Source organism: Erythranthe guttata, chromosome 13 (genome assembly GCF_056151865.1).
Source record: "Erythranthe guttata isolate IM_541 chromosome 13, IM_541, whole genome shotgun sequence".
In the NCBI taxonomy this organism is placed as follows: domain Eukaryota; kingdom Viridiplantae; phylum Streptophyta; class Magnoliopsida; order Lamiales; family Phrymaceae; genus Erythranthe; species Erythranthe guttata.
In genome coordinates, this window is record NC_142545.1 from 4,132,130 (window position 1) to 4,148,335 (window position 16,206).

Genomic DNA, 16,206 nt, shown 5'->3' on the forward strand with positions numbered 1-16,206 from the left:
GGCTAACATAAATGAGAACAAAATTATACCCATACAATAACAAGATTTTCACTCCCATAACGTACATGAATCTCTAATGGCAAAACCAACAAAATAAACGAAACGAACAAAGACTAAAACATAAATCGTGATATTGTTCAATGATTGGAATTGATCACTTCCATTTTCAAATCATTGGAAAAGATTACAATTTTTGTTGTAGTCTTTGTTAATATCTATAACTTAGTCTTGCCGTTAGAGATACATATATTGTGTTTACACACAATGACACAACTAGGATTACATTTATGGGGCCCCAAATATATACTAAGATTTTGTCAGGTTCACAGCCAGTAAATCTTATTGACTAAATAATATCGCCTAAAAAAATGATCGGTTGAAAAGATCTAAAGTAAATCATGTCTGGAAAAAAAAAAGTTGAAGTTTGCAATTAAATTCGATTATATTTAAATACATTATGAGAACTGACATCAAATATTATATTTCAACATCTTTAATACTTTAAAAGTGCACAATATATGCCGCATAATCATACTAAATATTTCAGTTATTTTAAGGAATTAATACGAAAAAAGATATTATCTTCCTCACCGAATATCTCCCAGTTCTGCTAGGAAGGCTGACCTTCCGGTTCACACCATTCCGGGCCGAACCGCAAAATTGATTTTTTTTTAAATAGATGAAACATTGATTAATACACCAAACTTAAAATTAAAATTACCGAAAGTAAAATAACTATAAACACAAAACAATAAGCTAAAAGTAAATAAATATAATCTAAAGTATATAAACAAGGAGAAAGGGTAAAAATAAGGAAACACGTACGGTTGTTAGGGCATCTCCAATAGAGTCTCCAAATTGGGTCTCCAAATTTTGTTTTGGAGACCCAAATGGAGACCCGGTAAAATTTTGGGGTCTCTAAAAAAAAAAATTCCACAATGGGAGGGCTCTATAATTTCGAGTCTCTAAATCATGTTACGGATTATTTTATGTAGTAATTTGTTTATGGCTCAAATTTTATTCATATACGAGATTGTAGATAGTTAAATTTTATTTGAACAATCTTAATTATTTTTAATACACATTTTGATCCAAAAAATAAAAATTTCTGAAAAAATTACTAATCGCTATATAAGCTCGGCACAAAGATGCATCCTCGTCAGAAGAAAAATTACGACCCCTTGAACTTCCTTCAAGATCTTCCATTGCTGTTAAAAAATAATTAAATAGTAAGTCATTAAATTAAATATAAAAGAATTAAATTTATTAAACCTAAATACAAAATAAACTAATTACTAAAAAAAGACTAATTAAATACTAATTAAATGCTTAATAGTTAAGAGATTTATAAATCTCCACTATGTATAAACCGCCTTTGACCTCCAATACGTGTATTTTCCTTTTTTTTTTTTTTTTTTTTTCTTTTTTCTTTTCTCTTTTCTAAACCTTACCCCTCGCCTCTTCTTCCCCAATTTTCACTCTGTTCACGCAGCGTAACAGAGAGAGAGAAAAAAAAAATTGCTCCTAATTATTTCAAGAATTCAAGTAAAACCCAACCCCCTACTTCTAATTTCTCCATTCTCTGAGCCATAAACTCAACCAAGTTTACAATTTCTACAAGTATTGAAGAGAAAAAAAAAAAGAAAAAAAAAACTCACAATCTGAAGATTTAGAAGTGATGAAGAAGATGAAGAAGTTGAAGAACAATTAGAGGTATTTATGCTTTTTCAATATTTTTTCTTACCGTTGAAAACCAACGGTCATATTTGCAAATCATTCAAATTTTAATTTTAATTTTAAAAAATTAAATTCAAAATTTAAATTCAAGAAATTTTGTTTTGTTTGAAGATGGGTCCCATAAAATCAGAGTCTCCAAACCATTACCTAAATTTAGAACCAAGTTTGCATATTTTGCAAAAATCTGAAAATTTAGAGCCCCTTAAATTTTCTTGTTGGTGTTGGATTTTGGTGCACAATTTCTATATTATGCAGCCAAATGGGGTTTAGAGACTCCATTGGAGATGCCCTTAGGTAGCCACATAAATAAACCTAGTTAGAACACTACCAAAAATATGGGCTTTTGTGACGGAGATTTTTGTCACTGAATTGAGGAAAATCCGTCACAAACAGGCTTTGGTGACGGAGGTGTGACGGAATTCGTCCGTGACATAACGCCTCGTCACTAATTAAAATAGTGACGGTTTTTTTCAATCCGTCACACTTTGGTGACGGAACATTCTGTCACAAATACCTTATCGAACTCCCCTAAATTTAGTGACGGATCCCATCATAAATAATTTTTGTATGTCATTAATCTGTCACAAGGTTCCGTCATTCATCTGTCATAAATATCATCACAAATAGTCCGTCACATGCTTCTGTAACAAATGTTCCGTCAAAATTCAGTCACAAGCAATCCGTCACATTGGTTGTCACAAATATCAGTCACTTTTCTCGTCACAATAGCACCATAATTGTTTTGTTCTCTTTATTTTACTACATTTTTTTGTTGATAAACAATCAACAAAAAATCACAAAGCATAAATATATTAAAACAAAATCACAAAGCATAAATATATTAAAACAAAATCATATCGTTTCCAATCTTTCAGAGCATCATTTGGCTAGTAGTATCTAGTGCTAAGAATTTGTTATGAATTACAAAACATAAATATCTTATTTATAGAAAACACAATCTCTTCTTAGCTCTAAACTCGTTTGTATTCCTCCTCTCTTTTCTGAATCACTGCCATCTCTTGTGCCCTCAATTTTCAGGTCACATTCCTAACACCACTGATCGATCTGCCTTCAATATCGACAAGCCATGGCCTTAGTATCTATCTCCCTCTCCATCACTTTCTCCTCAACCCTGATCAACAATTTCATCTTGTTTCCCATCCCCATCCACATAACTCTGTTAATTAAAAGGAGAAGTCCACAACTACAAGTAAATAACTGCATTGTATTGACATAATTAAAACGAACGTTGAAAAGTTACTAATGAATCATTTGAGATACCGGATAAGTTCGTATACTCACAAGGTTTACTCACGTAAACAAAATGTTGAATTAACATGGGGATGCAACGACCCAATAATTGTAGCATATATAGACATAACCATAATAACACATACACACATAATACATGAAATTCAAATCCACATACTCCATTCCAAAGAACTATAAAGAAATCGTATCAGCTTCGCAATCTAATCACATCAAGGTTTCAAAAGAATTTACAATTATACCTTAATAATGAACTTCAAATTACTTAAATGAACCTATACTCTTATCGGTCCTAAATCCATTGAGAGGTATCCTTAGATAGAACTATGTCCTCTAAATAACGTCCTAACAACTCTTTTCATTCATAGTACTCTATGTTAGAAAATCTGGCAGCTTTGGTATTTCAACTTTGAAAATTCATATCTCTTAAACCATACATACAAACCTTATGAAATTTTCACACAATGTTCACATATATGTTAATTATAGCATATTAAAACAGTTCAGTAAAATACCTATCCACGTGAGAGAAATAATTAATTCAATACACTAACACCAGCAGAATTTCAGAACAGAGCATTCAAATTTAAAAATACCAAATAAATCATTCTTTCAACCAAACGCCATGAAATTTTGCTGCGAATCAGATTTATAAGTCTTAAATCATATCCAGTTAGAATCGCATGAATCGGGCTAAGATAGAATTTAATTTAACACATAATTCATAGATGACTCAGAAATCGTGCAGTTTCAGAAAACGGTTCATAACTTGATCAATACATTTCCGAATTACGCATATCATATATCAAAACGAAGCTAACAGAAACATCTACATGCACAATTAATTTCATAATTTTAAGAAAATAAATCATCGATGAAACATGCACTGAAAGCGGAGGCTACGAATCTGGAATTCGAACTAGGGTTCATGGAAATCTATATTTCTTGACATAGATCCCTAAATCCGATTCCTAAACATATAAATCAATTAACCACATAAACATTATCTTATTATTTATCATTAACTCAGTAAAGACCAAAAGTCCTTACCTCTTTGAAGAAAATCGAAGACAAAGAGGAAGAGTAAACCAAAGGATTCTCAGAGCTTGGCTTGAAGGCTTTTGGGGCTGAACTTGGAGGCTGTAGAGTTATCGAGGGTCCGATCCTCTTGATGGTTTGGTGGATTTTATAGGGAAATTAATCCCATTAATTAGATGTGAAACTTCCCAGAGAAGGAGGGGAATTTTTGAGGATTTTTCATCGAGCTGTAGGATGCGAGGAAGAAGAGTGAAGACATAATACCAATTAAAGAACACTGCCGTAAGAAAATTGGGAAGGAAAAATAGGAGGAATATTCCTTGCTTATAGGCTAGGAAGTTAGGAGGATTTTAGCTAAGGGCTATTATGCAATATTTAAAACAATACTGGGTCCTAATACCAATTAAAGAACACTTGGAAGATAACTAGAAGAAAGCTGCGTAATTATGTCCTGGCCTGTAAATAGGTAAAGTGATTCTTTTATATATTATATTTTATTTAAGTTAAGGTTTGTCTTCAAAATAATTAATTATATGTTTAAGAACTAACTGTAAATAGAGAATCAAAATAATATTTGAGAACATAAATTTTTTTATTAAATATATAAGTGAATTAAGCAATTAAGAACAAAATAAATTCTTACTAGAAAAATAGTTAATGTTGAAAAATTCAATTTCCTATTTCGTAGAACTAAAAAAAGTAATAAAAACACAAGTAACTGAATTTATATTTTCAATTTATTCATTTTGGTGTATTAAAGTGAATTTACAAAAAATAAAATAACAAGTAACACAACAATTAGTGTAGTGACAGATTAATGACGAAACATAAAATGTGACGGACTTGTGTCTGAAATGTATGTGTCTATTTCTGACCAGATAAACATAGTGATGGATTAATGACGAAACATAAAATGTGACAGATTTGTGACCAAAATGTATGTGACGGATGTGTGACAGGCATGATATTGTGACGGATATGTGACCGACATTGATCAAATTGTTTTATTCATAGAAAGTTTGTGACTAATTTGTGACTGAATCAGTTTCCGTCAAAAGATTTGTGACCGAAATGTGACTGAGTTTCGATTGTCAAAAAATCCGTCCCAAGTTCGTCACATATTGGTCATAAAAAAATTCGGAATTTCAGTAGTACATTCAGTCACATATCTGTCACTCATTCGGTCACTCATGGTGACGGATTTAGGTTGTCACAAAATATCCGTCACAAAAGCCCTATTTTTTGGTAGTGGAATAAACTCTCCAATGAGACCATGTGCGTATTAAAATATTTTGAAAACCATCTCGGAGACCCAGGTTGAGTTTCCCCATTATTGACTCTCTCATAAAAAATCGACCCCCCTCGCTAGAGAAATATTTTGAATTAACTACCAAAGAGATTACATTCTTAGTGATACCCTCAAACCTTTTTTTTTTTTTATATTTTTTATTTTATGAATTTGACTTATCCCCATCGCCCACTTGAAGTATCTAAAATACCCTTTCAGAATCAGTTTCAAAACAATACATTGTTTGCTTGCCTTTCACAATCGCGATAATTGCGTCTTCGCCACGTAAAATGTGCTCCTTATCAGAAGAAAATAAATCTAGAGACAAATCTAGTGCCATCCTTATCAGTCGCATTTTTTTTCGTGTGGAAGATTTATTGGAATTATTGTGCAGAGGATTTTGACCGCGACAACATTGTTAGTACAATATCTCAAACGGCCGTCCGAGATTACGAAAAGGCACAGTAAAGGGATTCTAATTGCACAAGAAAACTACATTTTTCTCCAAGTTTCCCACCCTATATAAGGCCAAGTCAAGCACACAATTGGGGATCCATCTTTTACGCAATTTCAAGAGCAATGAAGCAATATAGAAGACGAAGAATTCGAAGATTACAAGCATAATTTATCTTTTCATGAATTATTATTTTATTTTTACTTTAATTATGAGTAGCTAATTTATTTATTTCTAGGATTTTATTTTGAACCCTACGTGGGATTTATGAACCCAATTCTACGATTTTATGCAAGTTTTAATTCCGCATTTTTTCTTCTACTTGTTTTATTAAGTTCATGAAACTGGCCACTTTATGTGCTTTTATGTTATTGTTAATCGCATGAATCGGAAGACCGGGTTAATAATTAGAACTGTGGTAGAAGAACCTTTGTAGTATTAACATAGGAATATACTTAATCTCTTAGGTAGCCATTATTGAGATTTGTGCTTAATGATGTGTTCTAGAATTAATTGCGTAGGAATACAGTAATTGAATCTAGAGTATTAGAATCATAATATACGCGGAAGCGGGTTATGATTAATTTAGCATCTCAAGTTAATAATCCGGGTTAATTACTTGCATAACTGAAGGAACGGGGGGAGTAATAATCACATAGGGGGAAGAATAAACTCCTAGGCTCGTTTTCTCTGAACTCGCTTTTAATTGCTTTCTTGCTTTTGGCTTTTTTAATTTGCTTAATTTAGTTTAGTTAACTTAGTTTATTAATCATCTTTGACTGTGTAGGGTGGGCTTGATAGCAATTGGTAGAATTTAGCGTCTAGGATTAGATAATTAAATATTCTTTGTGGGATCGATACTTGGACTTAAAAATCCACTTTATTACTTGTACGATATGTGCACTTGCATGTAGATATTACCAACCAACAAGTTTTTGGCGTCTTTGCCGGGGAATATTTTAATTATTTATTTTATTCCAACTCTAAATTTAAACAATTTTCACGATTCACCCATTTAACTTTTATTTTATTTTATTTTTATTTTAGGTACCGTTTTATGCGCAGGAGACTCGATCTTGCTAGAAAACCGTTTGATCCCGAAATTGAACGTACTTTTCGAGCCGCTAGGAGACTTCATCGCGCAAATAATACAGTGGAGGACGAAGAACGCAGAAACGCAGAGGGAACTTTACTCGATGCCAACGGAAACCAAGTCCAAGACCAACACCCAAGGCTTCCACTACAGCTAGCAGCTAGGCCACGGGCACTTCAAGACTACATTATCCCGACTCTTGACGGATTCCGTCCGAGCATTCAATATTGATGCAGAGGTGGCGGAGCCGGAATTGTGTGGGGCCAAGTTTTTCCGAACCGGAACGACGAGGGGAGTTAAACTCTCTGTTACGCCGTGACGTGCGATGGATTTTGGCGTTTCGAGGTCGTTTAGGCCTTCAAAACGACGTTTTTGCTATTTTAGGAAAATTTTAAATAATTCATAATTAATTCTAGAAAAATCGGATTTGAATTCCGGAAGTTGGGATGTTTCCAACTGTCGGTATTCTATTAGGTTTATGAGTTATTTCGTTTTTGCCTTTTTTAGTAATTATCTCGTTTTCCTAGTTTGATTAGGTTTTTCGTTTTCTTTAGTATAAATAGCTGCTCTAGGGTTTATTTTTCAGCATCTTTCATTATTAATAAAATTTCTGAGTTTTCTCTCAATTATCTGGTGGATTCCAGAGTTATCGTGTTCTATAGGATTAATTCGTAGAAATTAATTCTTTACCGTGCTTCCGTTCTGCGTCAGTTGGCATCAGTAACGAGGTTTTTCCTGGTTAGATGGCGAAAGGTGTGAAACTTGGAGACGACAACCGCGATGGCGATGACCTCGAGGTTGGTAACATTCAGGCGGCGGTCGAACTCGCTCGAGTAGAATCTCAACGGGTTATGCAAGAATTTGGAGTAGAGGTTCGAGGTGAGCTGCGGCAACTTCGGGAGTTGCTAGAGGGAATTGCCCTCAATGGCAACAACATGAGGGGCGAACCTAATATAGCGCGCGCTGGGGAATTAACCCGAGGTGTGCATGTTAGAAATCAGATTCGTGACCAACCATGTCTTCACCCGGACAGTGATGAAGACTTGGATGAGAACGACAGAGCGATAGTCGACGGCGGTCAACCTAGACAAGGACAAAGGCAGTACGACGATTATCCGACAAGGGCTGAGATTCCACCTTTCCGTGGAAACCTCTCCATAGAGGATTTTCTGGATTGGGTGGTCGAAGTGGAGAGTGCTTTTAATGTGATGAACACCCCCACCCGAGAGGATGGTCAAGATGGTTGCGTACAAGTTGAAAAGTGGTGCGGTTGTATGGTGGGACCAGTTGCAGCGATCACGGACTCGACAATGGAAGGGCCCAGTGCAGTCTTGGAGGAGGATGAAGGGGCTTCTTCACGATCGATTCCTACCGGCCGACTATGAACAACACTTATACAATTTATACCATAATTGTTCGCAGGATAGCAGGTCTATACACGAATACACCACAGAATTTCTGAAACTGGCAGATCGAAATAATTTACGGGAGTCGGAGAACCAGCAAGTGGCCAGGTATTTGAACGGGTTGAAAGCTAATATCCGTGACCGAATAGGTTTGCAGCCAGTTTATACCATTCAGGATGCGCAGAGTATGCGTTGCGAGCAGAAGAATTTGAGCGACGGAACAGCGTGAATAATTATCGTAGACTGCCAAATTATGCCCCACCGCCGGTTGATAGGGGTAAGTTTGTATCCCAAAACCCTAACCTTGTTGCCCCACCAACACGGGCACCACAGATCCAGAATAGAGTCGGTGCCAGTAGTTCGAGCACGTCCGTTCAGCGTCGAACAAACAATCCTTATGCGAGACCAGTCCCTGAAAACTGTTTTAGGTGTCACAAACCTGGGCACCGTTCCAATGAGTGCCCTGAGAGGATACCCGTGAACTTAGTAGATGGGTCGGAGCAGAGAAGCGAGAGTGATCATGAAGACATTTTTCAAGAAGAAGAGGATACGGCAGAATATCATAGTCAGGAGGATGGAGAGCAAGTTAACTGTGTGGTGCAGCAAGTTCTTTGTACGGCGATGCAACAAAACCAACGAAATAGCATATTTCATTCCCAGTGCTCAGTTAATAAAAATGTGTGCGACCTGATAGTTGACAATGGTAGTTGCGAAAATTTTGTTGCGACAAGATTGGTAGACTATTTGAAGTTACCGGTGGAAAAACATCCAGTCCCCTACACAATTGGGTGGGTTCGGAGAGGGCCAACGGTTAAAGTGACAGAAGTGTGTCGTGTGCCTATCTCAATTGGAATGAACTATGCCAATGAGGTGATATGCGACGTCATAGACATGGACGCTAGCCACATACTACTCGGTCGGCCTTGGCAATTCGACGTTAATATGACTTATCAGGGGAGAGAAAACTCATGCATATTTGAGTGGGGTGGGCGCAAGATTGTGATGTTACCCCGATCGGAGTCGACGGTCAAGCCTGCCAGAATAGTGGAAAAAAAACCAGTTTTTGTGGTCTCTCAGTCTGAGAGTGAATTCACAAAAGATGTCGAATCAGCAGCCGGAGTATACGTGACGATGATGAGGTCTTTGGGAATTCAAAAGGAAAATAAGGTTCAGAAATAAACCGTCGAAATACCTAAGAGTGTGCAACCGTTACTTACGGAGTTTGATGAGTTGGTGTCCGATGACCTACCGGATTCGTTGCCACCTATGAGAGATGTTCAACACTAGATTGATTTAGCGCCCGATGCTAGCCTGCCAAATCTGCCACATTATCGGATGAATCTGCAAGAATGTGAGGTTTTGCGAGAGGTGGAAGAGCTGCTGAAAAAGGGGTTTATCAGAGAGAGTATGAGCCCGTGTGCGTTGCCGGTGCTACTAGTGAAGAAGAAAGACGACAGCTGGAGGATGTGTGTTGACAGTAGAGCAATAAATCAGATTACCATAAAGTATCGTTTTCCCATTCCGCGGCTTGACGATATGTTGGATATGCTGGAAGGTGCAAAGCTGTTTTCAAAAATTGATCTTCGAAGTGGGTATCATCAGATTCGGATTAGACCCGGGAACGAGTGGAAGACAGCGTTCAAGACAAAAGATGGCTTATACGAATGGTTGGTGATGCCGTTTCGGTTGTCGAACGCGCCCAACACTTTCATGCGCGTGATGAATCAGGTATTACGACCCTTTTCTGGAAAATTTGTCGTTGTGTACTTCGATGATATCCTGATTTATAGCAAACAGGAAGACGAGCATATGGGACACCTGCGTGAGGTGCTAACTGTTTTGAGGAAAAATCAGTTATTTATCAATTTGAAGAAGTGTACTTTCATGGCTAGTCGATTACTGTTCTTGGGATTTATAGTTGGGGCGGAAGGAATTCATGTCGATGATGAGAAGGTTCGGGCAATTCGTGAGTGGCCCACGCCTAAGAATGTTTCGAAAGTCAGGAGTTTCCGGGTTGGCGACATTCTACAGACGGTTCATTCGGAATTTCAGCACCATCATGGCACCAATTACTGAGTGTATGAAAAAGGGAAGGTTTATGTGGGGTGACGAGGCGGATCAGAGTTTTGCTGTAATCAAGGAGAAATTAAGTAATGCACCTGTTTTAGCCTTACCTAGTTTTGAGAAGGTGTTTGAAGTAGAATGTGACGCCAGTGGAGTAGGTGTTGGAGCTGTTTTGTTCCGCGTCCTGTGGCTTTCTTCAGCGAGAAATTGAGTGACACACGAAGGATGTGGAGCACTTACGATCAAGAATTTTATGTGGTAGTTCGAGCTTTGAAACAGTGGGAACACTATTTGATACAGCGAGAGTTCGTACTATACACCGACCACCAAGCTTTGAAGTTTCTGAATAGTCAGAAAAGTGTCGACAACATGCATGTGAGGTGGACGAATTTCCTGCAGAAGTTTCCGTTTGTCATCAAGCATCGGAATGGGATCATGAACCGTGTCGCGGACGCCCTAAGTCGGCAAGCTGCATTACTTACCACTCTTAGTGAAGAAGTGGTCGGATTGGAGTGTTTGAATGAGCTGTACGAGGGAGGTGAGGATTTTGGAGAAATATGGTCTAAGTGTGTTGCGCGACAGCCGATGAATGATTATTATATTAGTGAAGGATTCATGTTTAGAGGTAACCAGCTGTGCATTCTGAGGACTTCTCTTCGCGAAAAGTTAATTGTAGATCTACATGCAAGCGGGCTAAGCGGTCATTTGGGACGAGACACGACGACGAGCAACGTCGAGGAGTGATTTTATTGGCCTCAACTTAAACGAGATGTTGGTAAGATAGTTGCAAGGTGCTATGTTTGCCAAGTTTCGAAGGGTCGATCTCAAAATACGGGGTTGTATACACCTCTCCCGGTCCCAAGTGGTATTTGGGAAGATCTGTCGATGGATTTTGTGTTGGGCTTGCCGCGAACCCAGCGGGGAGTTGATTCGGTTTTCGTGGTGGTTGATAGGTTCTCCAAGATGACTCACTTCATTCCGTGCCGAAAGACTTCTGATGTGTCTCATATTGCGAGACTGTTCTTTCGAGAAGTAGTGCGTTTACACGGCGTACCGAAGACAATCACATCCGATCGAGACGTGCAGTTCCTTAGCCATTTTTGACTTGTCCTTTGGAAGATGTTTGACACCTCCCTCAAGCGAAGCACCACAGCACATCCGCAAACTGATGGGCAAACGGAGGTGACTAATCGGACTTTGGGAAATTTGGTACGATGTATTTGCGGCGATCGCCCGAGGCAATGGGATCATGCTTTAGCCCCACTGGAATGTCTCCTTTTGCGTTGGTTTACAGGGCAGCTCCGAAACATGCAGTGGATGGATTTGATACGCCTCCCTCAAGAGCACCGAAAAAGTGTGGCGGCGGAGCGACTGGCTAATGAAGTGCGAGACGTGCAAACGGAGGTTAAGGAGAGGCTCGAGCAAAAGAATGCCAAGTATAAAGCTACTGCGGACGAGCATCGCAGGCTGAAGACCTTTGATGAGGGGGACGATGTCATGGTATGCCTTCGGAAGGAGCGATTCTCGGTAGGAACGTATAGCAAGCTCAAGCCAAAGAAGTATGGACCATTCAAAGTCCTTTAGAAAATTAATGATAATGCTTACGTAATCGACCTCACGGCTCACATGGGTATTTCGAAGACTTTCAACGTTTCGGACTTGTACGAGTATCAGGAGAATACCCCACTTTATCCCGATACAAGCTCGAGGTCGAGCTCTTTCGAATAACAGGGGATTGATGCAGAGGTGGCGGAGCCGGAATTGTATGGGGCCAAGTTTTTCCGAACCGGAACGACGAGGGGAGTTAAACTCACTGTTACGCCATGACGTGCAATGGATTTTGGCGTTTCGAGGTCGTTAAAGCCTTCAAAACGACGTTTTTGCTATTTTAGGAAAATTTTAAATAATTCATAATTAATTCTAGAAAAATCGGATTTGAATTCCGCAAGTTGGGATGTTTCCAACTTTCGGTATTCTATTAGGTTTAGGAGTTATTTCGTTTTTGCCTTTTTTGGTAATTTTCTTGTTTTCCTAGTTTGATTAGGTTTTTCGTTTTCTTTAGTATAAATAGTTGCTCCAGGGTTTATTTTTCAGCATCTTTCATTATTAATAAAATTTCTGAGTTTTCTCTCAACTATCTAGTGGATTCTAGAGTTATCGTGTTCTATAGGATTAATTCGTAGAAATTAATTCTTTACCGTGCTTCCGTTCTGCGTCAAATATCCACCCATTGAGGCGTACAATTTTGAGATCAAGCAAGGCCTCTTGACGATGCTCCAAAATAACGGGCTATTTAGTGGATTGGCCCCATCTTCACATTGCCAATTTTCTAGATACATGTAATTCCCATCGTCAAAACGGCGTTTCCCAAGAGGCGCTTCATTTAATTCTCTTCAAGCACTCCCTACAAGGAAGAGCTCGCCAGTGGTTGATGTCCCAAGCCCCCCACTCTATCTCGTCGTGGCCTCAACTCCTCAGCTCACCAGAGAAGGACGAGAGAATACGACGGGAAATTCATAATTTCCTCCAAGATCAAGGGGAGCCATTATACGAGGCATGGGAGAGATTTAAAACTCTTTTGCGGCAGTGTCCAACACATGGAGTGGAGCAATGGCGACAAATTCACATTAACGAGAATGCACGAACCATCTTAGATGCATCAACCGAGGGTAACTTTATGAGTCAATCGATACTGGATGCATTTATTATGTTGGATCAAATTGCACAAAATCGGTTTGCCAAGTCAAGAGAAAGGACGGTTAGTGGAGATCACAAGGGCAATACGGAGGAAATCAACAAAGCCAATGGTATCAAAGACCTCAAGGTCAATTTCAAAATCAAGCCCCTCCTCAACAAAACTATCAAGGCAACAATCCACCGGCCCAAAAATCAAACAGGGATGAGATATTGGCCCAATTTATGACCGCTACCCAAGCCTCGCTGCGGAATTCGGAGAATCAATTCGCTAAATTTGCATTGAATTCAAGAGAACCGTCCGGCAGGAGCATTACCATCAAATACGGAAGATCCTCGAAAGCAAAATTTCGAGACGTGCCAAGCTATCGATCTCAAGATCGAAGAAAATGAAGAAATTCAAATAAAGCCGCAAGTCACTGTAGCCGAATGGGTGGAACCAATCCCATATCCCCAAAGATTGCAAACGAAAAAGATCGAGGTCGAGACATGCCAAGCAGTCACCTTGAAGAATGGTAAGCAATTGGAGGAAGGCCCGCGAAAAGAGAAGAGAAATACGGTAATCGAGAAGCCGAAGGTGATTGAGCAAAAGGAATCAATTCAAGAAGAACTGCCATCAATAGTGATTGCACGAGCCCCACCAATTCCATATACTCAAAAGTTTATAAAGAAGAAGCTCAATGCCGAATACCAAGGATTCTTGGACAAGTTAAAGGAAATTCGCATAAATATTCCTTTCATCGAAGCACTTCAAAAGATGCCAAAGTGGGTGAAGTTCCTCAAGGTCATCGTGACGAAAGGTAAGAAATTGTAAGGGAACGAGATGATCCAACTCACCGAGCAATGCAGTGCAATTCTTACTAGGCCCCTTCCACAAAAACTCGCCGATCCAGGTACATTTACTATTCCTTGTACTATAGGAGGTAGACATTTTAGATCGCTCATTGATTTAGGGGCTAGCATTAATCTTATGCCTTATTCCACTTTTAAAAGTCTTGGGTTAGCTGAGATTGAACCAACGGCTATAACTCTTCAATTAGCCGATAGATCTTTAGTTTACCCAAAAGGTATTTTAGAGAATGTGCTAGTGAAAGTTAATAAATTTATCTTCCCTATTGATTTCGTTATACTTGATATAGATGAGGATAGGGAGATACCTCTTATCGTAGGGAGACCGTTTTTAGCCACGTAAAAAACTCTAATTGATTGTGCTAGTGGTGATCTCACAATGACGGTGCATGATCAAACAATCAAATTCAATGTTTTTAGTGCTAATAAAAATTCATGTGATAATATTGAGGTTTTGCTATCGAGCTTATGGATTTTACAAATCATGAAAAGTTTGATGTTTTGATCTTGGACAATGGGAAAGCATCTTTGAGTGCAGGAGATGGTGGCGGAACCGGGAGTCGACGGAGCAAATTTATTTTGTGAACTCAATTTCTACTCCTCCGAGACAAAGTCATACGAGTTGGGGTCGTAACGACGATGAAAGTGCAAGGAGGATGTTGCCACCCAAAAATCGAGCAAGCCACGAGAGAGGGACGAATCAAACTATTGGGGTCGTAAGGATAAAGTCAAAAAGAAATTGCACAAAGGACAATTGGTGTTATTGTGCAAATCCCGTCTTTGGTTATTTCCAAGGAAGCGCAAATCAAAGTGGTTGGAGCCGTTTGTTGTTCAAAAGATTCTTCCTCACGTAGTAGTCGAGATAAAGGAGCGAGATTCAAATCGCTCAAACCGTATTGGGAAGCAAGTAAAGATTGTCAAGTGACTTCGGTCACATTTGCTTAAAAATAAAGAAGCAATGTCCGGCTGAATAATTTAAACTTAGCGCTTCTCGGGAGGCAACCCGAGCTTTATTGCTTTTCGTAGTTTTTTTATTTTTTTCATTTTGTTTTTATTTTCGTATGCATGCATTCTAATTAATCTATTTTAAATTTTAATTTTCAGGGTCGAAAATATGATCAGGAGGTCCAGACGGCCGTCCGAAATTGCAAGCGAAATCCCAGACGGCCGTCTGGGAAACCAGTGGGGGAAACAGAAGCGTCGAACCTATTTTGGGGCATATTATATAGGAAAATTCATATTTCTACCCCATTATTTCCCAAACCCTTCTCCTTCCTTCTCTCAAACCCCCACACACAATTTTCGAATTTCTCTTCTAGAATTCATAAATTCACACACATAATTCGACCACACATTCTTGAACTCTTTTATTTTGTTGGTATTGACATGGAGGCTAGAGAATCGAACCAAATTCTCCAAAACCTATCTATTCAAGGCACGCCCACAAGGTGTTCGACAAATTGCTCCAATCAAGTTTGGGGTTCGATTCTCGTCCAATTCTCATCGAATCTATTCCAAAAGATCTCCCAACTATGTCGTCCAACAAAAGAGGCCGCACGAGCGAAGCATCATCTTCCAAAGGGAAAGGAAAAGGCAAGAAAGGTGCCACCAAAACGACGATCCCTCTACCCGAAAAGGAAGTCTTTAGTGTCGAAGGCGCGGCGGCTCTATTCGAGAAACAAGCCAATAAGACCGTCATCACGGAACGAGCTTTGACAATCACTCTACCACACTTCACCAACCTTAATCAAGAAATTATATGACGAGGGTGGCAAAAGTTGTGTGAATCGGAGCCGATTTACAACATCTCAATCGTCCGGGAGTTTTATGCTAACACGTTGGCAATCAAGCATCCATTTCATGCCCCTTGAATACCTGGACAAGGGGACGTATGAGCTCAGTTGGAAGAGCAACAATTATGAAGGCAAGGCATGGTTGACGTTCATTTGCGCCAACGTGATCCCAACTACCTTCTTTAGTCTGATCAACCACGAACATTGTGCTCTCGCCTATTACATCATCACGGGGCAGACAGTCGATGTCGGGGCAATTATGCACGATCAACTTTGGAAGACGATGCGCGACAAATCAAAGGGAAGCCGATTGTGCAAAAAAAAAGAGGGTCCCCAAGTTGTCGAACGATATCGAGCTCACCAATCGGAAGCCGATTGCCGATTTTGCGGCCTCGCAATTCAAGGAAGCAACACATAACGAGCCTCAAGCCCGAAACAACTCCGAAGCCTCAAGCTCCCGTGCCGATCGACGATTCCGAAAGAAGATGGAGCGAAACATGATACTTACGAGGAACCGATTA

General features: G+C 39.1%; 1 long non-coding RNA gene across 1 annotated transcript; it reads right to left on the reverse strand.

Moving 5' to 3' along the window:
* Positions 1–2,560: 2,560 nt before the first annotated feature.
* Positions 2,561–4,299, reverse strand: LOC105976967 (uncharacterized). Its single transcript, XR_001174524.2, has 2 exons — positions 4,057–4,299; positions 2,561–2,914 (listed from the first exon to the last, which is right to left on the reverse strand). It is a non-coding gene; the product is annotated as an uncharacterized LOC105976967 (long non-coding RNA).
* Positions 4,300–16,206: the final 11,907 nt, after the last annotated feature.